Below are 21,105 nucleotides of genomic sequence, written 5' to 3' on the forward strand. Positions count from 1 at the left end.
GGCATTAAAAGCTCTTTATAACCTTTGTCCCCAACTCTCACCTTTTCAGTCTTCTTACATCTTCTATCTCTTCACTACCACATGCTCTTTGATCCTGTGACACTAGCCTTCTTGTTCTTTGTCAAACAAGGCATTCTATCTTTCCACTTCAGGCACTTTCACTGGCAAACCCCACTCATGGAAAGCTCTACTTTTCCATCTCTACCTCCTGGCTTCCTTGAATTTTCAGTCCCAGTTAAAATCCCGCCTTCTACAGGAATTCTTTCCTAATCCCTTTTAATTCTAGTACTTCGCCTCTGTTGATTATGTCCTACTTATCCTGCTTATAACTTGGTTGTACATAGTTATTTGTATGTTGTTTCCCCCATTAGATTTTGAGATGTTCTAGAACAATGCCTTTGTTTTCTTTGTACACACAGCACACCAGCAGGTGCTTAGCAAACGTTTATTGACTGACTCAATGACCTGTTGGAATTCTCATTTCTTCTCATTCCTGTTCTTTTCTTCCTACCTCTCATTTCATTTGTCATTATGTTTTGTGTCTCTTTCTTCATTTCTTCCAGGTGTTCTTCTTGTCCTTTTCTGTGAGACTCTACTTTGGCTTATGGGGTTCTTCCTTCTTCTGGCTTTCCCTTTTGGGCTTCTCTCAATCCATAGTATTTCTTCACTGTTTTTAGCATTTTCTTCTGTTACTGCTAACTCTCCATTGGGACCTTGCACAAGAGTCAGACTCTGCTCCTTTCCATGCCCTAGAATGGTGTGAGCAAGATGCACATGGTGCTGGGGATGGAAACTCTGACTAGTCACCACCCTTTGCAGGAATTACTGGGTTTCAGTTCGGGATCCTGGTTATTCAAGCTAGGTTTTAGCCTCAGCCCCTTCTCCATCTCTATCTACTTGAACAGTCTCAAACTCAGGTTAATTCCATCTCTTGCTGTGACCTTGGTGGACCCCAATCAGATGCTGGCAATTGTTCTGGTAGAAGGATGCCTGGAAGACCCATGTGCTTTGCTTTCCCTTACGCTGCCCTGGCCCTTTGTGGGGGGATGACTCTTGCTGTGGTCCTAGCTTAGGCTGCCAGGGCACTGGGTCACTAAGGTGTTGGCTTGGTCCTGTCTCCTTTTGTGATTTGGGTGTGGGCTGACTGGGTGCTGTTCTGGTCTTGCCTCCTGCTAGACTGCCTAGACCCTGTGCTAGATGCTGATCTGGCCTTTTCTTCTGTTGTGGCTTGGGTGGGGTTGCTTGGCACTCATCTGACTCTGTCTCCTGCTGTTTTGGGGCTGCATTGTAGCTTCTGTCTGTGCCCGACTTGTTTCTACTCAGAGGCTCCAAAGGTTTCTGGCAGTCTTCTTGTACAGTCCTGGACTTGATCGAGGAGTTTAGAGCCATATCTCTTCCCTTGTGGGGCATTTTTTAGCACTTTACTGAGGTGTTTGTGAGAAAGCCGGGCTCTTGCAGGCCTTAACAAGCTACCATATTAGCCAGAAGTCCCCATTTTGATAGGAAGAAGCAGCTTATTAAAGCAAATTCAACAAACATTAATGCCTCTTCTGTGTAAACATTATGCCATTGGTGATACAAAGACAAATGTGAAACAGTCCCTTACCTCATAAAGTTTACATTCTTTTGGAATGTATGAAGGAGAAGGGACTGAACCAGATACATAATAAGAGCTACATACTGAAGGTGAATATGCTATCAGAATAATACAGGTAATTGAGGCCAGTTGGCTAGAAAATTCAGGCTGACATTGCCTGAATTATTTGCTTAATGAGATTTCTCATGTGGGATTGATTTCTGGTAGGAGAGAATGATATGGGAAATTTTGGGTTTTGCTCAGTAATTATCACAATTCTCTCCCTCTCTCTTTTTAAACTACAGAAAGACACAGGTGACATCTCCCTGGGCTGATTCATTGACTGTACAATCTGTTGTATTGACTGACTGTTTCTTAGAGCTGGCTGTTAAGATGATGGAAATAACCAGGACATTCATTGTTAGATTACTTGGGGGTCGATAAGCTCAGTTACTTAGAAAGTGATGACAAGGAGGACAAGTTCACTGATTGGATCCTTTGTACAGGTTGGGGAGAAAACACATCCTGCAGTCACCTTGGAGAATTCTAGCCCATAATTGCATGGTTGGACCCAAGGCAGGAACTAAAATTTAACAGATCCCCCCAACCTATTCTAATATACTGGTAAAAAAAAATGACTCAAGGTGGATGTCTCATTTCATTTTTGCATACAAAGGTTGACACAACCTTAGTCAAAGACTGCAGTCAAAGAGTACCTGACAAACCTTATCTCTTTAGGATCATGGAGCTTTAGAGCTGGAAGGGGTCTGTGAGATCATCTAACTCTGAACCCTCTGCTATCTAGCCTGTATGGTTTTCCCTTTTTTTTTTTTGAGGTATGTTCTTTAATGATAAATGTGTTAGGGGGCTTAGGCACTTTACTAGGAGATATATTAGCCAAGGTAAATGGTGTAACAGATATAGTAACTAGAAAGAACCCTGAAATTAGGGTTGGAAAACCTGGGTTCAAATCCTGCCTTTGTAATTTATTAGCTGTGCAACCTTTTTGAGCTCCAACCTCTCTTAATTTCATTGCTTTCCTTCTTTTAATTATGTCCTATTTATCCTGTTATATTTGTTTTCATGCTATCTCCTCCTTTAGATTGTAAGCCCCTTGGGGGCAGAAACTGTCTTTTGCCTCTTTCTGTGTCTCCAGTGCTTAGCATAGTGCCTAGCATTTAGTAGGAACTTAATAAATATTTATTGAATGAATGAATGAATAAATTAATCTGACCCATAGTCTCATATTCCTCATAGAATGAGATTGCTACTCTACAGGATTCCTTTCAATACTGAATACTAGAAATTAAATTGTATCTAGTCTACTAAGGTAGAAAATGCAATTGAACAAATAACTATTATAAAAAATGTAAGTTGTAAAAATGGTATAAACCTAGTTTTGAGTGATATAATAACTAATAATATAATAGCTAGCATTTATATAGTACTTTAAGATTTGCAAAGCACTTTTTTTACAAATATCATCCCATTTTATCCTCACAATAACCCTGGGAGGTGGGTGCTATTATTATCCCCATGTTACAGATAAGGCAAATGGAGGTTAAATGACTTGCTCAGGGTCACAGAGGTGATAAATATCTGGGAAAAGTTGGGTCAATCTTCTGTCTCCTGGTTTAGCTTTCTATCTACTGTATCATCTAGCTAATAGTAAAGGAAGGAAAGAGACTATCTGGGGATTGAGAGAAGCATCACAGAACCTATTAACCCAGCAGTTACCAGCAGTAGGCCGAAGATCAACAGGAATGATAATGGACTGAGTATGCCACATGCAGCAGACACAGCCCAGCATGGGGAATTCTGCAATCACTGGCAGAGTGTACAGTGTTTGTCCTTGTTGAGTAAAGCTTATCCAGAGCAGACTGGCCACTCTCTTAGAAGAGAAGTTCAAGGATCTTAAGGAAAGCTGCTCCTCTATCCAAGTTGTCAGAAAGAATGACGTGTTCAATTTAAAAAATGGAAGAAGGCCTTCAGTGTTAAAACAAAGAAGAAAAAGGAACGCCAAATAGCTGTGGGGAATCCAGATATGTCAGTCACCCAGGTTTGCAGACTTTCCCCTTGACTTTCTCAGCCCCATCCCAATGCCCATCTGTTACTGGTCTCCTGTTGACTTAACCTCCTCAGCATCTCTCCCCTGTTGTCTACTCAGACAACAACCACCCTGATTCACTCCTGACCTCTTGCCTAGACCAATCATCTCCCAACTTCTTTGATTACAAACCATTATTGGTAAAAAGTGTTAACCACTTACCCCAAATATTTTTATATTAACTCAATAAATGTTTGTAAATTGCAGTAATGTCCTACTATAATAATTAGGAACATCAAAAACGCACAAAAATAAAAATTTAAAAATAATAAGATAAAGATGGAATAACATTTTATCCTAGAGTCAATAGGAAGTGATTGGAGTTTATTGAGTAGGAGAACAACATGGCCAAATTTAAAATTTGCAAAAATCACTTTGGCAGCTATGTGGAAAATAGATTTTGAAGTTTACTATAGGCCCCTTGGACAGAAAGAAGAAACAGATGAGAAGTTCTGGAAATATCGCAGGCCTGGCTCAAAGCTGTGATAAAACAGCAATGAGCGACTTCAATTATCTAGGGGTTGGTTGGTACTCTCTTTGTGCCAAAAGTAGAATAGCTAATAACTTCATGCCTAGCTTTAATGTTAAATTTTATCCTTCCCAAGGTAGAGTAACCAGCAAAGGATAATTCTATTCTGGAGCTGATTCTTACAAAGAGGAAGGGGATGGTTGTTGGGGTATAAAAGACGAGGAAACTTGGGAGGGTGCTGACTACTCTCTCCTAGAGTTTGGGATTAAGGAGATTAAAGTTGGATATAGTCTGACATGTACCCTAGAATTTGGGATAGATGGGAGCCCATGGACTAAAATTTTATAGGGAAGTCAGCTTAGGGGGTAGGGTAAACTCTCAAGAATTAAATTCTAAAGGAGCCAAGGAAAGGCATTCCATTGAGGAAGAAAGATGGGTGTTGTCTCAAGAGACTGATAGAAATGCACAGGAAACTCAATAAATAAATTATTTTTTAAAAAAAGATACATAAAGGACAGGACATGTTTCATAGTGGATACAGAGCTGAACTCCAAGTCAGCAAGATTTGGGTTCTAGTACTGACTCTTGTGCATACTGGCTGTGTGCGTGGACAGGTCACTTTCAGTGTCCCAGTCAACTCTCAAAGACTATTAGTTGCATAACATAGGCCAATTTATATTGGTAGGAGCTTCAAAATGAGAGTTCCCTATGTTGATGAAATCAGAGGTCCAATAAAAACAAACAAACAAACAAACACTGTAGAGATGATGGAAGCAAGTCCAGGAAATAGAGGACCAATGTAAGAGTGAGGCACAGACCCATAAAGGTGCCCAGCAAATGAGCTGAGGCTGGCAAGGAAAGCTAAGACCAACCAAAGGAGTTTGTTTTGTTTAGCCACTTTGAAAAAAGGGCAGGATCAGAGAAGGTAGAAAATGGCTGCCTGGGGTGGATGGATGATGCTAATTGACAACAGAAAGACGGCAGACATGCCTAATGATTTTTGCTTCTACTTTCTCTCTCAAAATGTATGACGTTTGGACTGGAAATCACAGAGCTAAAGGGGCTGACAGGGAGTTGATTCCCAAAATAAGTAAGGAGATAGAGAGTACCTTACTGTCCTTGCTGAATTTAAGTCACCTGGCTCAGTTCCTGAAGTTCTAAAAGAACTGGCAGATGTGATTGCTGGGTCACTGCCAGGGATATTTGTCAGGGATCTTCTTCTCCGTTCTTCCTCTCACCCTACCCTTTTTAAAAACTGGTCTTAATCTATGATGGAAAATACTATTTTGGGAGTTTCACCAACAATGAGGAACTAGCTGCAGAATAGAAATGAAGGGAACCTTAGAGAGAAGTGAGTGCTACATTTTTGGAACTTATGGTTTAGAGGAGAGGAAAGATGGGCAAAGTCTGACAACCAGGCTCGATTTTTAGAAGGCAGATTTCAAAGTGTTTGGAGAAGTGATGGAATGTTGATGATGAAGGACAGAAGGAAGAACTACTGAACTCTGCTTTTCTTTGCTAAAGAGAACAATCTTTGAATCAGACAAAATAGAACAGAAATAGCTAATAGAGAGTTGAAACTCAAGCTAATTAGAGTGATAGGGAGTGGGTACCTGGATACCCTTGATGACTTCAAGTTCTCAGATATGGGACAAATGAATCACTGGAGTCCTGAAAGAACTGGCAGATGTGACTGCTGAACCAATGCCCTTGCTCACTGAAAAATCATAGATGAGAGGGATTCTGCCAAAGGGAAAAAGGGCAAATGTCATAATTTTCAGGAAAGAGAAGAAAATGAAATATACAAACATACATAAATGAGCAAGCTTGTCTTGGAGTCCTAGTATGATTCTAGAACTTATTACTGAAGGGATGGTGAGAGGATATCTAGAAAAGGGTGAAGTTCATTTGCTTTTCTTCCTTCCTACTTTCCTTACTCTCTTTTTCTCTTTCTTTTTTTCTTTTTGACAAGGTTATTGGACTGGTATATTGGAGGAACGTTGTAGACAGAGTTTGCTTAGATTTTAACAAAGAATTTGACAAAGTCTCTTATGCTATTCTTGTGGAAAAGATGGAGAGATGGACTAGATAACAGTAGATTTTGATGGATTTGGACCTGTTTGGATCCAATAAAGGAATCATTAACAGACTGGCATCAGCTTGGAAGGAGATCTCTAATATAATCCTTGTCTCATCTATTCAAGTTTGCCTCTTTATTTACCTTTTTCTATTATTTGAAAGTAAACTTTGACCATATACAATTATAAGATTTCCTCCTTCCTCCTCCTGAGCTCCTTCATTTTGGGTGGGATAGAATGAGTATCAAAGGGTGAGCAGGCACACGGGTGGGGTATAATCTAAACCCCAAATCTCATTTTGTTAGCTTCTCCTAGTCCCCAATACATTCTTCTTCCAAATTTCCCTATTGTTTTCAAGGGTATTTGACTCCCCAGCCATCCAGGTTCACCCTGTCAATGTCATCTTCAAATCCTCACTCTCGCTCACCCTACCTCAGCTGCCAAATTTTCTATCTACCTCCACAACATTTCTTGCCTCTGTCTTCTTCCCTCTACTCCTATAGCTGTTATGCTAGTTCAGGCTCTCATCTCTTTTTTTTAATGGATTATTGTAATGTTATCCTAATTGGTCTTCCTGTCTCAGATCTCTCCCCTCTCTAAGCCATCCTCCATACAGCTGCCAAAGTGATTTTCTTAAAGTGCCAGTCTAACTCTGTAATTCCTCTACTCAATAAACTCCATCAGCACCCTGTTGACTCTAGGACACAATATTTCCTCTGCATCTCATACTTTAAAAATTTCCTTTTTTTGTATAAGTTGATCATCTGCATCATGTCCAATGGTATGTGCACATTATCGACTAAATATAAACATAAGTAAATATATGCAGATAGGGGCACGTACTTATTTTTTTTAAACTTTTTTTTTTTTAATGGATGAGTGTACAGTCAAAAATATTTGGAGACCACTGCATTAGTAAATACCCTTAATGAGTTTCTGGGGCCAAAAAAAAAATTCATTACCTAGTTTCTACCCTTTAGTGACAAGCTTCTCTTATTTTAGTGAGACTGGTCCTCAGATGACAGACATACAGGCTATCACCAGGCCTATATTAGAAGTCTTTTCTCCTTGGGTATATCTACCATGGACCAGAGCTGGAGAACTCAGAGGGAACCTCCATACTTCAATGAAACTTTAGGGGAAATTACTTAACCTACAAAATGTAATTTTGGCAGTGAAGCAACATTAGAATAAGCCTGCTGACTTGCCACCATTTTGACCCTAACCATTTCATTAGTGTTTCACAGAACTATAGATTATCAGAGTTGGAGAATACCTTTAAAGTTTATCTAATTCCTCCCCCCACCCCATTTTATAGGTGAAGAAACTGGAGTTCAGTAACTTGCCCTGTCACATAACTTGTTAATAGAACTTTCTTTTATTCTATCCTCTCCCCGCCACCACCACTCCACCATCATACCATTCAGTGCTCCTAGGGTTATCTTTGAGTCTGCAAGTGTTGTTTAAGCATTCATTATGAGAAAAAGGTGATCAGAGCAACACATCCCTTGAAAAATTCTCATGCTTTGGGGACAATGTGTGTGGCACAGTGGGGTGAGTACTGGACACAGAACCGGGAACCATGGGTTCTACTTGTGAATCTACACCCTAATTCATTCCATAACTTCTCACTTCCCTGGACCTTAAAGTCCTTCTCTGTAAAATAAAGGGGTTGGACTTGATCAAGCATTCTTAATCTGTGGTCCACGGATAGATAGAGAATCCTTAAATTTCACTAATTTCTAACTGAAATTTGCAATTCTGTCTATTGCTGAAAAACTCTTCTGAGAAGGGATCTATCTATAGGGTCCTCTTAGGGGCTATGATACCCTTAGGTTAAGAACCCCTGGGTTAGGTAATCTCTGAAGTTCCTTCTTTCTCCAACAGATAGTGCCAGTCAAGGTCCTGAGGCTTGGGTCAGGCAAATAGCTCATACAGCCTTGGCACCATGCTATTGACAAACAGTACTCCTCCTAGGAATGGACAGGCTAATGAGGGAAGCACAGGAATAGCAGTGTTGTTGCCAATTACTATGGAGACTGGATACCCTCCCCCACCCACATCTTCTTTTACCCCCTCCTGCTGTTTGAGTCAACTCAGTCCAAAGGTTCCATCACAGAAGATTTCAATCACTTCCTGGGTCAGGGCAACCCTAGGCACTGGACTGTTCTTTTTATTTGCCTTGGTAACTGTCAAAGAGAAAGCCTGGAATATTGGGAACAGTAGCAAATTAGGAGTCAAAGTTCGGATATGTTTGAGTCCTGGCTTTGCCAACTAGGTAATCTTGGGTAAATAACTTAACCTGCTCTGTACTCTTCTGCAGAATGAGGATACAGAGAAGGACCTATAACCACCTAGTCTTTAACGTGGACAAAGCACTTTACTCATAACAGCTTGTGAGGTAAGTACTTTGTGCTATTCCTGCCCCTTCATATTCTAAGGGAGGAAACTGAAGGCCCAGAAAAGGAACTGACTTTTCCAAAATCCACACAGTAAATTAAAGTGGAAACTAGAATACTTCAGGTTCCCCAAGTCAAAGCCCAAAGTCCTTTCTACTAAACCACCCTGCTTTCTAACTATTTTGTCTTATTGATCTTACGAGTTAATCTGGCTGACTCTTGACTCTTTAAACTCCCAGAAGTTGTTGAGGACTCCCCAAAGAGCTTTTTTATCTACTGACATTTACCAAGACATTAAAATATCTTAGTAGTATTATGAAAATAGTTTTGATCTCAGAGACCCCCACTCAAATGTCTCAGTGACCACTATGGGTACCCAGACCCCATTTTGAAAAGAAATAATATAGAACAATCTCTCTCTCTCTCTCTCTCTCTCTCTCTCTCTCTCTCTCTCTCTCTCTCTCTCTCTCTGTCTTCCTTTCTTTCCCTTTAGTTGAAAAGCGTTTATTAAGGGCTTACTATGTGCTAAGCACTATGCTAAATATTGAGGAATTCTTAAAAAAAAACAAACCCTGCCTTTAAGGAGCTACCATTTTAGTAGGGGGTGCCATATGTAAATAACTAAGTATATATACAATAAATACAACAGGTCATCAGAGGTTATCTCAGAAGGCAGGCACTGGCAGCTGGGGGACTAGGAAAGACCTTCTGCAGAAGGTAGGATTTGAACTGAATTTTGAAGAAAGTGAGGGTAATTAAGCTTCAGAGGTTAAGAGCATTCCAGGAATGGGAGGCAGGGATGGAGTATCTCGTACAAGAAATCATAAGTAGGCTAATGTAATTGGATTTTGAAAGCATCAGGGTGGGAGACTAAAGTGTAAAATGCCTAGAAAGACAGGAAGGGGTCGGGCTGTGAAAGGCTTTAAATACCAAACAGATGCATCTTAGAGAGAGTAGAGAGCTGGAGTTGATTAAGGGTGACATGACATTCCTAAATTTTAGGAAAAACCCTTTGGCAGCTGAGTGGAGAACTGATTGGAATGGGGTGAGATTTGAGACAATTAGATCAGTTAGAAGGCTCTTGTAATAGTTTAGGCTCAGAGGTTATAACAAGGTGAAATATGATGGTTTGGATGTATGAGTGGTGAGAAAGGGACAAAGAAGACATATTGTGAAGACAGAAATGACAAAATTTTGCAAGCAATTGGACATGTAAAAGATAGTAACACAATAAATGATTAGAAGATGGCACAGAGAAGTTGGGGGCTTTGGTGTCTAGGAGGATGGCAGTACCCTCAACAATAATAGGCAAAAAAGGGGGCAGCTAGGTACACCAACCCTGGGGTCAGGAGGACCTGAGTTCAAATCTGGCCTCCTATACTTGATATTTACCAGCTGTGTGACCCTGGGCAAGTCACTTAACCCTGATTGCCTTACCAAAACAACAACGACAACAACAACAATAATAAAACCAATAATAGGAAAGTTGGAAAGTATTGGGAAAAGATGATGAGTTCTGTTTTGGACATGTTGAATTTGAGATGCCTAAGTGTCATCCAATTCAAGATGGTGAAAAGTCAGTTGATGGTGCAGGTGGGGAGAGAGATAAGGGCCAGATGCGTACATTTGGGAATCATCTGCATAGAGATAATCATTGAACCATGAGGGACAGGGGTGATGAGATCACCAAGTGAGATAGTATGGAGGAAAAAGGGAAGAAGATTCAGAATAAATCCTTGGGAGTACTCTCACAGTTAGAGGGCACGACATGGACAAAGAACAAGTAAAGGAGACTGAGAGGAAGTGACCAGACAGATAGGATGAGAGCTATGAAAGATGAAGGTCATGAAAACCTAGAGAAGAGAGAGTTTTCCAGGAACAGAAGCTGATCAACAGCATGGAATACTGCAAGAATGGATGATTTGTCAAGAACGGTGACGTGGAAAAGATTCTTAGATTTAGAGAATAAGTGATCATTTGGTTATCTTTGAAAGGGCATTTTTAGTTGAATGATGAGATTGGAAGCTGGTTTGCAGAGGGTTTAGTAAAGAATTTAGGAAACAGTCTGCTAAGTGTAAGAACTTAGCGTTCCTACTTAGTGTAGATGGCTTTCTTATGAAGCTAGCTGAGAAGAATGACAATAGATATTGGGGATGTTAGGATAAAGTGAGGGTTTTTTTTCTTTTTTAAGGATTAGGAGGCATTTGTAGGCTTCTGAGAAGGAACTACTAGATAGGGTCAAATTGAAGATAAGAGAGAGAATAGAGATGATAAAAGGAACAATCTGCTGGAGAAGACTGAGTGTATGAAACCAAAGCAGGAATTTGTTTTGCTTGACTCTAAAAATTTGTTACAAGAGTTTTGTTTTTTTATTTTTTTTTCAATAATACAGTGGGAGAAAAAAATAAATTTTTGCTAGTTAAAAAAATTGAAAAATAAAGATTAAAAGGGTACATGCAGAAGGATTGTCCGTGGCAAGGAGAAGTGCTAATTCTTAATCAGAGAGAGGAAGTAGTGGGGGAGAATGTCTGAATGAAGGGAGATGAAGAGAGATGGAGAAGGTCTTGATTAATGGTCTCTTTTTTTGGTAAAGTATGAGGTGAAATCCTTAGTTGAGGGGGTTGTGGGTGGACATGTTATGGGAGATTTGAGGAGAAGGTTTAGAACAACTGCTGTGGAGAGTGGAAAGAGAAAATTGATGGTAGACAAGTAGAATGACTGCTTTGTTGCAGAGAAGGCCCAGCTGAAATTGGGTAACTTAATTTGTGGACCTAATCAGCATGGTTTCACAATTTCCTTCAGGTCTGTTGCGCCACATATAAATACAAGAGAAGGAAGTGGATGGTAGGAATAATCCATGACTGAGGTTTGGTAAGTCATGGTCAGCAATAAGACAAGACAGCAAAGGATTCATGCGTGTACAGTTGAACTGGTTCAGTCAGGGCTGGAGACAGGAAAGAGGAGAGAGTACAGCCTGAGCTGGGGTGATGGCTTGAGAAAGAATTGAGGAGTAGAGGGAATAGCAGTCATGGTAAAGATGGAGAATAATGTTAGGAGTTACAAGGCAAAGAGGAAAATGGAATGATAAAAGATTATGATCAGAAAAAAATGATTTCAAAATTTGGTATTATGGGCATCTGTATGTAGCTGACATAGAATGGAGGAGTAGGTAATGGGAACTCCTGCAAATCCAGTCTTGCACATTCTACAGCCGTCAACAGTGAGAGCAGCCCTATCATCATCCATGATGAACTTTGAAGTGGCAAGTTTAAACTCTTTAGACAGAAAGAGGAGGTGGTGTCCCACCTGGAGCAAGTGCATGATGGGTAGAAAAGCTCACCTATCATTATTACCTATATAGCTATTATTATCTCCATTTTACAGAGAAGGGAATTGAGGCAAATAGATGTTAAATCACTCCCCCCAAAGTGACATGGCCGATGTGTATCTGAAGCCAGATTTCAATTTGGGTCTTCCTGACTCCAGGTCCATGATGGGTAGATTTGGAGTGGGAAACTGAAATAGTGTTGAGGTAAATGGGATTAAGGGCTGGAGTAGGGTTGAGGTGAATTGAAGTGAGGGGATGGGGTTTGCATACTGGTGGCACAGGATGTGGTTCAAAATCATTGGCATGGTGAGACTATAAGGGATTGGAATAGCTAACCACTAAGGAATGAGTCTGGGCTGAGTAGCTAGTTAGAGAAAGGTCTATTTAGGAAGCTAAGTGGTTCGGGTTTGTAAGATCCTCCCTTGAGGTCCAGCTTTGTGGCAGGCGATATTATGTCCTGAGACCCCAGGACATCTGCATCTTGGCTGGCAGGAGCAGGTGGTGGTATGGAAGCCTGAGGAGGAAGAGGAGAGGTGCCAGACGTGCCTGGAGAAGTACATGGCCTGACTGTGTCCCAGAGTGCAGGCCCTAGATGCCACAGATGTGGGAGGTGGGTGTCCACGGCAGTAAACTGGGCCTGGTGCTAGAGAAGGCCCAGCGGCAGGGCAGGAAAAAGAAATATGGAGGTGGGCTGTGGGAGGTGTTCTATGGTGGTGAACCTGCCTGGGCTCCCTCCTGACTTGCCCACTGAGAGGCAAAATGACTAGCCCCATTTTCACATGGATAGTAAATATAGAGGAGAGATTAGAAGCCATGCCTCTGACTTCAAGTCTAGAGCTCTTTGCATTATTCTGCTGTAGGGCCAGCAAGGTTCTGGGCGTTATGCTTTTTTCTCCCCCTCGGGTACTTGTTTGTAGCTGTTTTCCCTTATTTCGTACTTTGCATTCAGAGCATTAGTTCTGGCTCTGAAATTTGGAAAACATCGGCCCAAAACATTTCTCAACAACAAAGAGAAAATGCTAAACACTAAAAAATACAAACCTGAGAAGCTGCCCATGGAAGACTCTCAAACGCTTGGCTTTGGCAGCAGTTTAAAACAAAGTCTAAGCCATAATTCCCTGTGAAAGGCTTATTCAGCAGGCCTGCCCCCTTTGATCATTACCTCCCTTCTCCTCCCCCTTTTCCTTTTAACCAGAGGTAATAGTGAGCACTCCAGCACATAGTCTTCCATTGTGTTGGTCAAATAGAGTCACATTGGGTGTATGAGCAAAGATAACATTTGTGTTTATGCAAGTGGAGATAAGGGAAATCAGATCTCCTGGCTTAGGGAGGGAACTGAATTGCTGAAGGGTATCAGCATAAAGCAACTTTCACAAGTGGTTTGAAGAATTAGATCTGGAGGTGTGGGGATGTGTGCATGTGCTTCCCAGGGCAGTCAGGCATCCACTATTCTTTGCTATCAAAGGTAACCTATGAACTACACTGGAACGTCTGAGGAGCGTGTTCTATGACATCATCCTCAATTAATCTGTATGCGTTCTTAAGTGCCTATTATGTGAATGGAAAAAACAAGATTGGGAGAGATGTGGAGATAGAAGTGAGACTTGGTAACTAATTGCATAGAGATATGTGTGGATATATGTGTATATGTGTGTGTATATATGTATATGACATACATATACTTTGTGTATGTATATATAAACACATATAGGTATATATGCATACATATACTGTAATATGTATATGCCATATATGTGTGCATATATGTATATTATATATACCATATATACTTTGTGGATGCATATATAAACACATATATGTATACATGCATATATACACTGTAATATGTCATGTATATGTATTTATATGTACAGCAAGGGGGACCAAGGAATTGAGAAAGACTCCTAATTTCATGCACTAAATGCTTGAAAGCAAAGCTCATATAGCCTTTCGTGGGATGCACAGGATTAAGTATGCCTGTTGATTTAATATTTGATTTCATGGCACCAATTCAATATTGATTGCTCAAATTTCTGAGCTAGCTATTTTGCATGATTTCATTTGCATATCAGCCTTAACTTTCTTGAGGGAGGAGCGAGAAGGGATCTCATGTTATCTGGATGCACAAAATAATAACATGGTTTAAACACACCTATCCTGATTAGGAAGGGAATAAGCGTTTATTAAGTGCCTACTATGATCTAGGCACTATACTAAGCATTTTACAAATATTATCTTCTTTGATTCTCACAACAATCACGGAGGTAGGTGCTATTGTTATCCCCATTTACAGTTGAGGAAACTGAGACAGACAGAAGTTAAGTGACTTGTCCAGGCTCATATGGCTGCTAAGTCTCTGAGGCTGGATTTGAACTCAGGTCTTCTTGACTTTGGGCTCAGTGATCTATCCACTGTACCACACATTTCCCTGAATTGGGTTAGAATCTAAACATTAGGTGTTCTTTAAGGACCCTTCCAATTTGATATCCTATAATGCTAATGGTCCTATGGTACTTATTAAGGGAGCTAAATTTTGTTCCTGACTTTTAACAGGATTCCAGGGACCCAAGAATAATAGTTACTTGTTATTAGTTTGTATTTACACAGAGCTTTAAGGCTTAGAAAGTGTTTTTCATAATGCCATCTCATTTTATTCTCACAATGACCCTCTGAGGTAGGTAGCACAAGAATTATTATCAATCCATTTTATAGATAAGAAAACTAAGTCTGAGAGAGGTGGAGTGACTTTGGCTGAGGTTACTCAGATAGTAACTGAGAGCTATGACTCCACCCCACCAAGTCCATGTCTCCTTTTGATTTCTATCCCTAACCCTAATTCTTCATCCTCCTCATCACTTCCAACTTTTTTATCTTGTAGTTCTTTCTCAGGTCATCCATCACCCCTGCACTGGCTATGCTCCCTGTCCTTTACAATAGCTTCCATGCTATCCTTTTTCATCTCATTGACAATGCCAAATCCCAATTCTAGATTATTCCCACTATCTGCCTCTTTCATTCCTACTCATATGCTGCTGAACAGAGCTGGAAACAATCATGAGATGGTGCTGAAATAGGTCTGCTACAAATGTATGCTACATAGTTTCTACTGGTCCCTCACCACAGCAAGGCAAAACTTCTGCTCCTCCCTAAGCCCCCATTTTAATCACCAAAACATCTGTTTCCAATCTTTTCTTCTTTTCTCAAGCCTCTTATGGCACCTCCCTCCACCCTCTCCACTGAAGACTTCACTTCATGCTTTAATGAAAAAAATTAAAGCCATTTGATACAAGCATTATCTTTTTCCTACTCTTTTCATCTTGAATCCCCTTACCATCACCCCCTACTACCACCTCTCAAGTCTCTAATTAATAAATAGGTAGCTCTTCTCTTTGCCAAGGCCAATCCCTCTAGAAGTACCCTTGATTTCATCCCACCCTGGTTTGCCAGAAAATTTTCCTTCTCTTTCAATTTCTTCCTATCTATTGTCTCCTTTCTGCTTCAGTCTCCTCACCCTTTTCTTGATCTCTCCTCCTTTCTTCTCTAAAGCCTTTGAAAACAAAATCATTTACAATTGGTGATTCTCTCTCTCTCTCTCTCTCTCTCTCTCTCTCTCTCTCTCTCTCTCTCTCTCTCTCTCTCTCTTTCTCCCTTCCTCCCTTCCTCCCTCCCTCTCCCCCATCTCCCTTTTCCCCTCCCTCCTCTGTTTCTCCCTCTGCTACACTCATTGTCTCACCTTTGCTTTCTCTCCCTCCCTCACCTTTCTCTCCCCTCTCCCACCAAGTCTTCCTCTCTCTCTCTCTCTCTCTCCACTACCCCATAATCGCCCCCTCCCGCCTCTGCCAGTTCTCCTTCCTTATCTCTACCTTTTAAGAGTCCTTGGCTTTCCTCAAGACTCAAATCCAACACCTTCCACAGGTGGCCTTTGCCAGTTTCCCAGCTACCAGTGCCTTCACTGCTAAGTTTACCTTCCTTCTACTCTGTGTATATTCTGCATATATGCTGATTTTTATACATGTTGTTTCCCTGTTAGAATTCAATCCCCTTGAGGGCAGGAAATTTGTTTGCTTTTCTTTATTTCCCTAATTTGCCTGGCACATTGTAAGCATTTAATATATGTTTGTTGATTGATTCTGAAGTGCTTTTTTTTAAAAAAAATCACGTTCATTATTGCATTTATTTCATAGCTAGCATTTATAGAATGCTTTAGGGTTTGCAAAGTACTTTACATATGATATCTTATTTGATTCCCACAGCAACCCTGTGAAGAAGGTGAGAAAAATTCAGAGATAGAAACTGAGAACTGAATGAAGCTAAGTGTTTTGCTCAGCTATTGAGTATTTTGGGTAGGATTTGAACTCAGGTCCAGAACTCTATCCACTGTTTTCCTTTCTTTGTCTTTCCTCTTCTCTCCTCTATGTGTCTGGGGTGGAAGGGAGAGAAAATTTCTGTTCATTTAAAAATAGAGAGGGAGGGAGGAAATGTTGCCTGCACTTTCAAATGAGATCATCGTATTACTGGTCTTAACTATCTTACTTTGTTACATGATAACCTCTCATGAAGTGGGAGTAATCAGTAAATATTTCTAATGGGAAAAACACACACACACACACACATTAATTGAACTTAAATTTTTAAAAAAAAGAAGATTGCTGGCATTGGAGTAGAGGCTGTGGGCTTGATTCTCACCAATATGTGAGTATGATTAGATAGTATCTGAGGTCCCTTTCATCTCTAAATCTGTGAGCCTGGGTATCATTGCAGCAACTGAAGCTTTTGAATAAAAAAAGATTATAATTAGTAATTGCTCTTTACTCACATTTTCATATTTATCTGAAAGATCCACCCACTCCCCTCTCCCTGGCCAGCAAGGAAATGTTTTCAGACCCTTATCCTCAGGCACATCCAAGTGAAGGTATCAGAACTGGAATTTGTGTGAATACACAGGATGTTGTGAAGTTTGTAAACAGCTTAGATCTTCTTGTGAAAACAGTGCTTGGGAATGTTATAAAAAAGCCCTGAATCTAAAGTGTACACATATGTGTGTATATACACACAGCGCTCTAAGTATATAGATGGGTGTGGCATAAATGCGCATATATACACATATGTGTGTGGTATTATCTGTATGCATGTATGTTTATACATATAAAATGTGTCTATACAACTGTTCCCTGAACATAAGTGAATGAATGAAAAATTACAGCTCAAATATTGTGCAGGTGTTGGCATTTTAGAACCAAATAATGTTGGCATGTTGGTTGCTAAGCAATGTGTGCAGTTCTCTATCAACTCGACTTTTAAAAATGAAACTTTTCTGGGAGAGGAGAAAATGGAAGCATAAATCAAGGAGACATATCTGATCTGGTGAGGTTGGAAGAGGCTGCCTTTTCCAGAGCGTGTGTTTGCTCTGGTTCGAAGCTTTGCTGTTTCTGGCTCCCCTTGTCTTAACATGCATTTTAATTTCCCCTTGTCGATCCTCTGTCTACATGGAATTCCCTTTTAGGTTTTCAGGAGTGCTTAAGTCAAGCTTCTGTACATCCGGCTCTCTTGGCATTAATAAAGAAACTAGCAGCTATCCTGATACACTGGCTCCTGTAGTGGGGTTCTTTTGAAGAGGTGATTTAAATAAATTTTCTGACAAACACAAACAGTTGGCACCCAAGGCTGCAGCTGTTTTAATCCCCCCTCCAAAGAAATTAGCTCTAATATGAATAAACTGGGTGGTGGGCTGATCCAGAGTATTAGCCTCAGTGTACTGAGTCAAGTGGATCGGAATCGCTGTCCTGGCTTGCCAGGAGAGAAGATGGATGTGTGAGCGTGAGGCTTTGTTATGGTTCCTGTCTGAGCAGTTTGAACAATTTTCCAAGCTACTCTTTAAATACCAAATTCCAAGTGGAACAGTACAGGTTTGTGAAAATGCTGGCTCTGAAAGAAAGAATAAAAAAAGAATAAAAGAAAGAATAAGAAAAAAGATGAGAAAAAAAGTAGAAACACATTTCTCTTTTGTTCTCACATGAGAATCTAAATGAATAAAGATGATAATCAGGGCCATGCTTCTACTGCTACAGTGCTAAGACTTCCTAACATTTTTTCTATTTGCCCCTGACGTCTACAACTGAGTTGCTGATTCCTTGTTGATTCTCAGAACATGGGGGAGGCTGTCCAATAGTTTATTAACTTGTGGGTAGACTAATTACCAGGATTGGAGGTGTCTTTGTGATTTCTTGACTCATCACAGGTGAAAGGATGGTGGAACTCTTTTGTCTAATGGGAACACAGCACTCAATTTGGCATCACTATGTCTAAGTAGATCTTTCTGAACATTGGCTCTCCATCTTGGCAAGTAGAAATGATACTCTTAAGCAATAAAATCACTCTTCTGGCTAAAAGAAGAGAATAGTTGTAGTTTTCTACTTTTTTTCCTGCCAAGAAAACAGTTTGATAACAGTAAAATGGTAAGCCTTTTTTTTTTTGTGGGTAGCTCAATGAAGTTCAGGGCAGCGAGGTGGTGCAGCGGATACAGTGCCAGACTTAGAGTCAGGAGAACCTGAGTTCAAATCCAGCTTTGGGTACTTACTAGTTGTATGACCCTAAGCAAGTCACTTCACCCTGTTTTCCTCAGTTTCCTCATCTGTAAAATGAGTTGGAGAAGGAAATGGCAAACTGCTCCAGTATCTTTGCCACGAAAAACCCAAAAGGGATCACAAAGAGTCAGATGCGACTGAAAAATGACAGAATAACAACAATAAAGGACAGTAGTCAGGGTGTGTAACATTGGGATTACAGCCAACAAGTTGAATCATTGATGCAGTGAGATGGGCCAGCATATCAAGAAGCTAGTGCCAGGACATCTATCAGTCCAGTCAGTCCATAAGCATTTGACTAGTAATACTCACTAAGCACCATTGACTCATGGGTCAGAATGTCTATGAAGGGATGCTAGAGAATTTTAGATCTGAATCTAGTCCAATCTCCTTACTTTATAGGTGAGGAAACCGAAGTCTAGAGAGGTAAAGTAATTAGTGTAAGATCACATTGTGACTTTGTAGCAAAGCTGGGACTTGAACCCAGTTCTAACACTGTTATTTCAGGTCTGATGAGTCTGGGATATTGGAATATTTTCATAGTTTAAAGCTAAGACTGAGAGTTGAATTCTGGGCTTTTTCCCCATTGTGACTGCCCACTTTTCCCAACTTGCCTTCATATAGGTGCTACTATGTTATTAATGCCTAGCCTGACTTGTTCAAAGTCATATAACTATTAGAATTAGAATTAAAATACAAGTCTCCTGATACCCAGTCCAGAGTTTCTTGGATAATTGTATGACGGTACACAATATCCTATATTTGTTTAGTAGGGGAATTAGATAAAGTTGAATCAAGACAATAAGTATTTATGAAGCACCTACTATGTTTCAGACATTGTGCTAAGTGCTAGGGAAATGACACCACCGCAACAACTGAAAAACCCAATCCTTGCTCTCAAGGAATTCACTGTTTAGAGAAAGAAACTGGCGCACAAATTCTATCTTTGCCCTGATACTATCCATGTCTCCTAGGGCAATTTTACGGGATATGATCATGTTATCCCTGGTAATTTTCAGTCATTCAGGTGCAGGTAATAAGACTTTCTGAATTCATAGTAATGTGCATACAAACATTCATGCACAGGTCTAGGTTCAGTCATTGTTCAGTTGTGTCTGATTCTTTGTGAACCTATTTGGAGTTTTCTTGGCAAAGATACTGGAGTGGTTTGCCATTTCCTTCTCTCTCTCTCTCTCTCTCTCTCTCTCTCTCTCTCTCTCTCTCTCTCTCTCTCTCTCTTTTCTCTTATTCTCTCTCTCTCTCTTTTTGCTAGGCAATGGGGTTAAGTGACTTGCCCAGGGTCATATAGCTAGTAAGTGTCAAGTGTTTGGTCTGAGGCCAGATTTGAACTCAGGTTCTCCTGAATCCAGGGCCAGTGCTCTATCCACTGCACCACCTAGCTGCCCCTTTGCCATTTCCTTCTGCAGCTCACTTTGCAGATGAGGGACTGAATCAAATAGGGCTGAGTGATTTGCCCAGGCTCACACAGCTAGTAAGTGTCAGGGGACAGATTTAAACTCATGAAGAGGTATCTTCCTGATTCTAGGCCCAGCCTCAATCCACTGTACCACCTAGCTGCCTAATGATAAATTACTCTGCTTTGTATAATAGGTGTGTCAGATGTGGAAAGGACATCTTTTAGGATATCCAGACTGAGAGCACAAGCATTTACTGGAAGAAGTCTCCATTTCTCATGAAGCTGTGTGCCCATGGTACAACAGTTGAATAGAAAGAAATAAAGATTCCTTTGAAAGGGAAGATAGTCAAAGAGTATAAGGAGCTAGTAATAGAAGTATCTGTGATCTGGGAATGGTTAGTGGAAAAAATCTTTAGCTGTTGGACCAGCCTTGGTCCAGCAAAATTCTCACGTAGACAGAGTAAAGAGTCATTGGTCTGATGGAGCTGTAGACTCTGTTAGAACATGATCCCAAGCAGAGATGATGGAGGAGCTGCCTTTATGGAAATTTAAAAAAAGAAACAAAACAAAACACCTCTGGCTTCAAAGAGATATTGTTCAAATCTGTTCTAATGATACTTTGAGTGTTTAGTGAGTTTTTGTGATCCAAAATACTTTAGGGGATGGGAATGAGAATGCACCCACTGGTGATGTGGCATGGAATCGCTGCATGTCATTTCAGCGTTTGTTTCTGTTCTGAATAAATGTTTTATTGTTTCAATACTATTCTTAGCCTGGATTTGTTAGCATTCTTGGAAACTCAATAACCTAAGCCTAAGTTAACTTCATAATTCTCCTGATTTATGAAGATGGGAACAAAAATAAATTATAAAGGTAATCTATTATTGAGAATTCTGTAAGATATATAGTATATAATAATACATGATGCTATAATAATTAATAATATAAGCTAGCATTTATATATGTGTATATGTATACATATGTATATATATATATATATATATCACTAATATTTGCAAAGCATTTTATATACATTATCTCATTTGATCCTCACAAAAACCCTGTGAGGTAGGTACAATTATTATCCTCATTTCGTAGATGAGGAAACTGAGAAGTCAAATGCCTTGTCCATGGTCACAGTTACACA

General features: G+C 40.2%; 1 long non-coding RNA gene across 1 annotated transcript in view; it reads left to right on the forward strand.

The window, feature by feature from the left end:
* The first annotated feature begins 8,397 nt into the window (after positions 1-8,397).
* The window catches only part of LOC110209628 (uncharacterized), a 45,264-nt gene continuing 32,556 nt past the window's right edge, over positions 8,398-21,105 (forward strand). Inside the window, exon 1 of the long non-coding RNA XR_002324872.2 lies at positions 8,398-8,631. This is a non-coding gene — a long non-coding RNA (uncharacterized LOC110209628). The remainder of the gene's footprint in view (positions 8,632-21,105) is intronic.

This window comes from Phascolarctos cinereus, unplaced genomic scaffold, assembly GCF_003287225.1.
Source record: "Phascolarctos cinereus isolate Bilbo 61053 unplaced genomic scaffold, phaCin_HiC Scaffold_3;HRSCAF=262, whole genome shotgun sequence".
NCBI classification, from domain to species: domain Eukaryota; kingdom Metazoa; phylum Chordata; class Mammalia; order Diprotodontia; family Phascolarctidae; genus Phascolarctos; species Phascolarctos cinereus.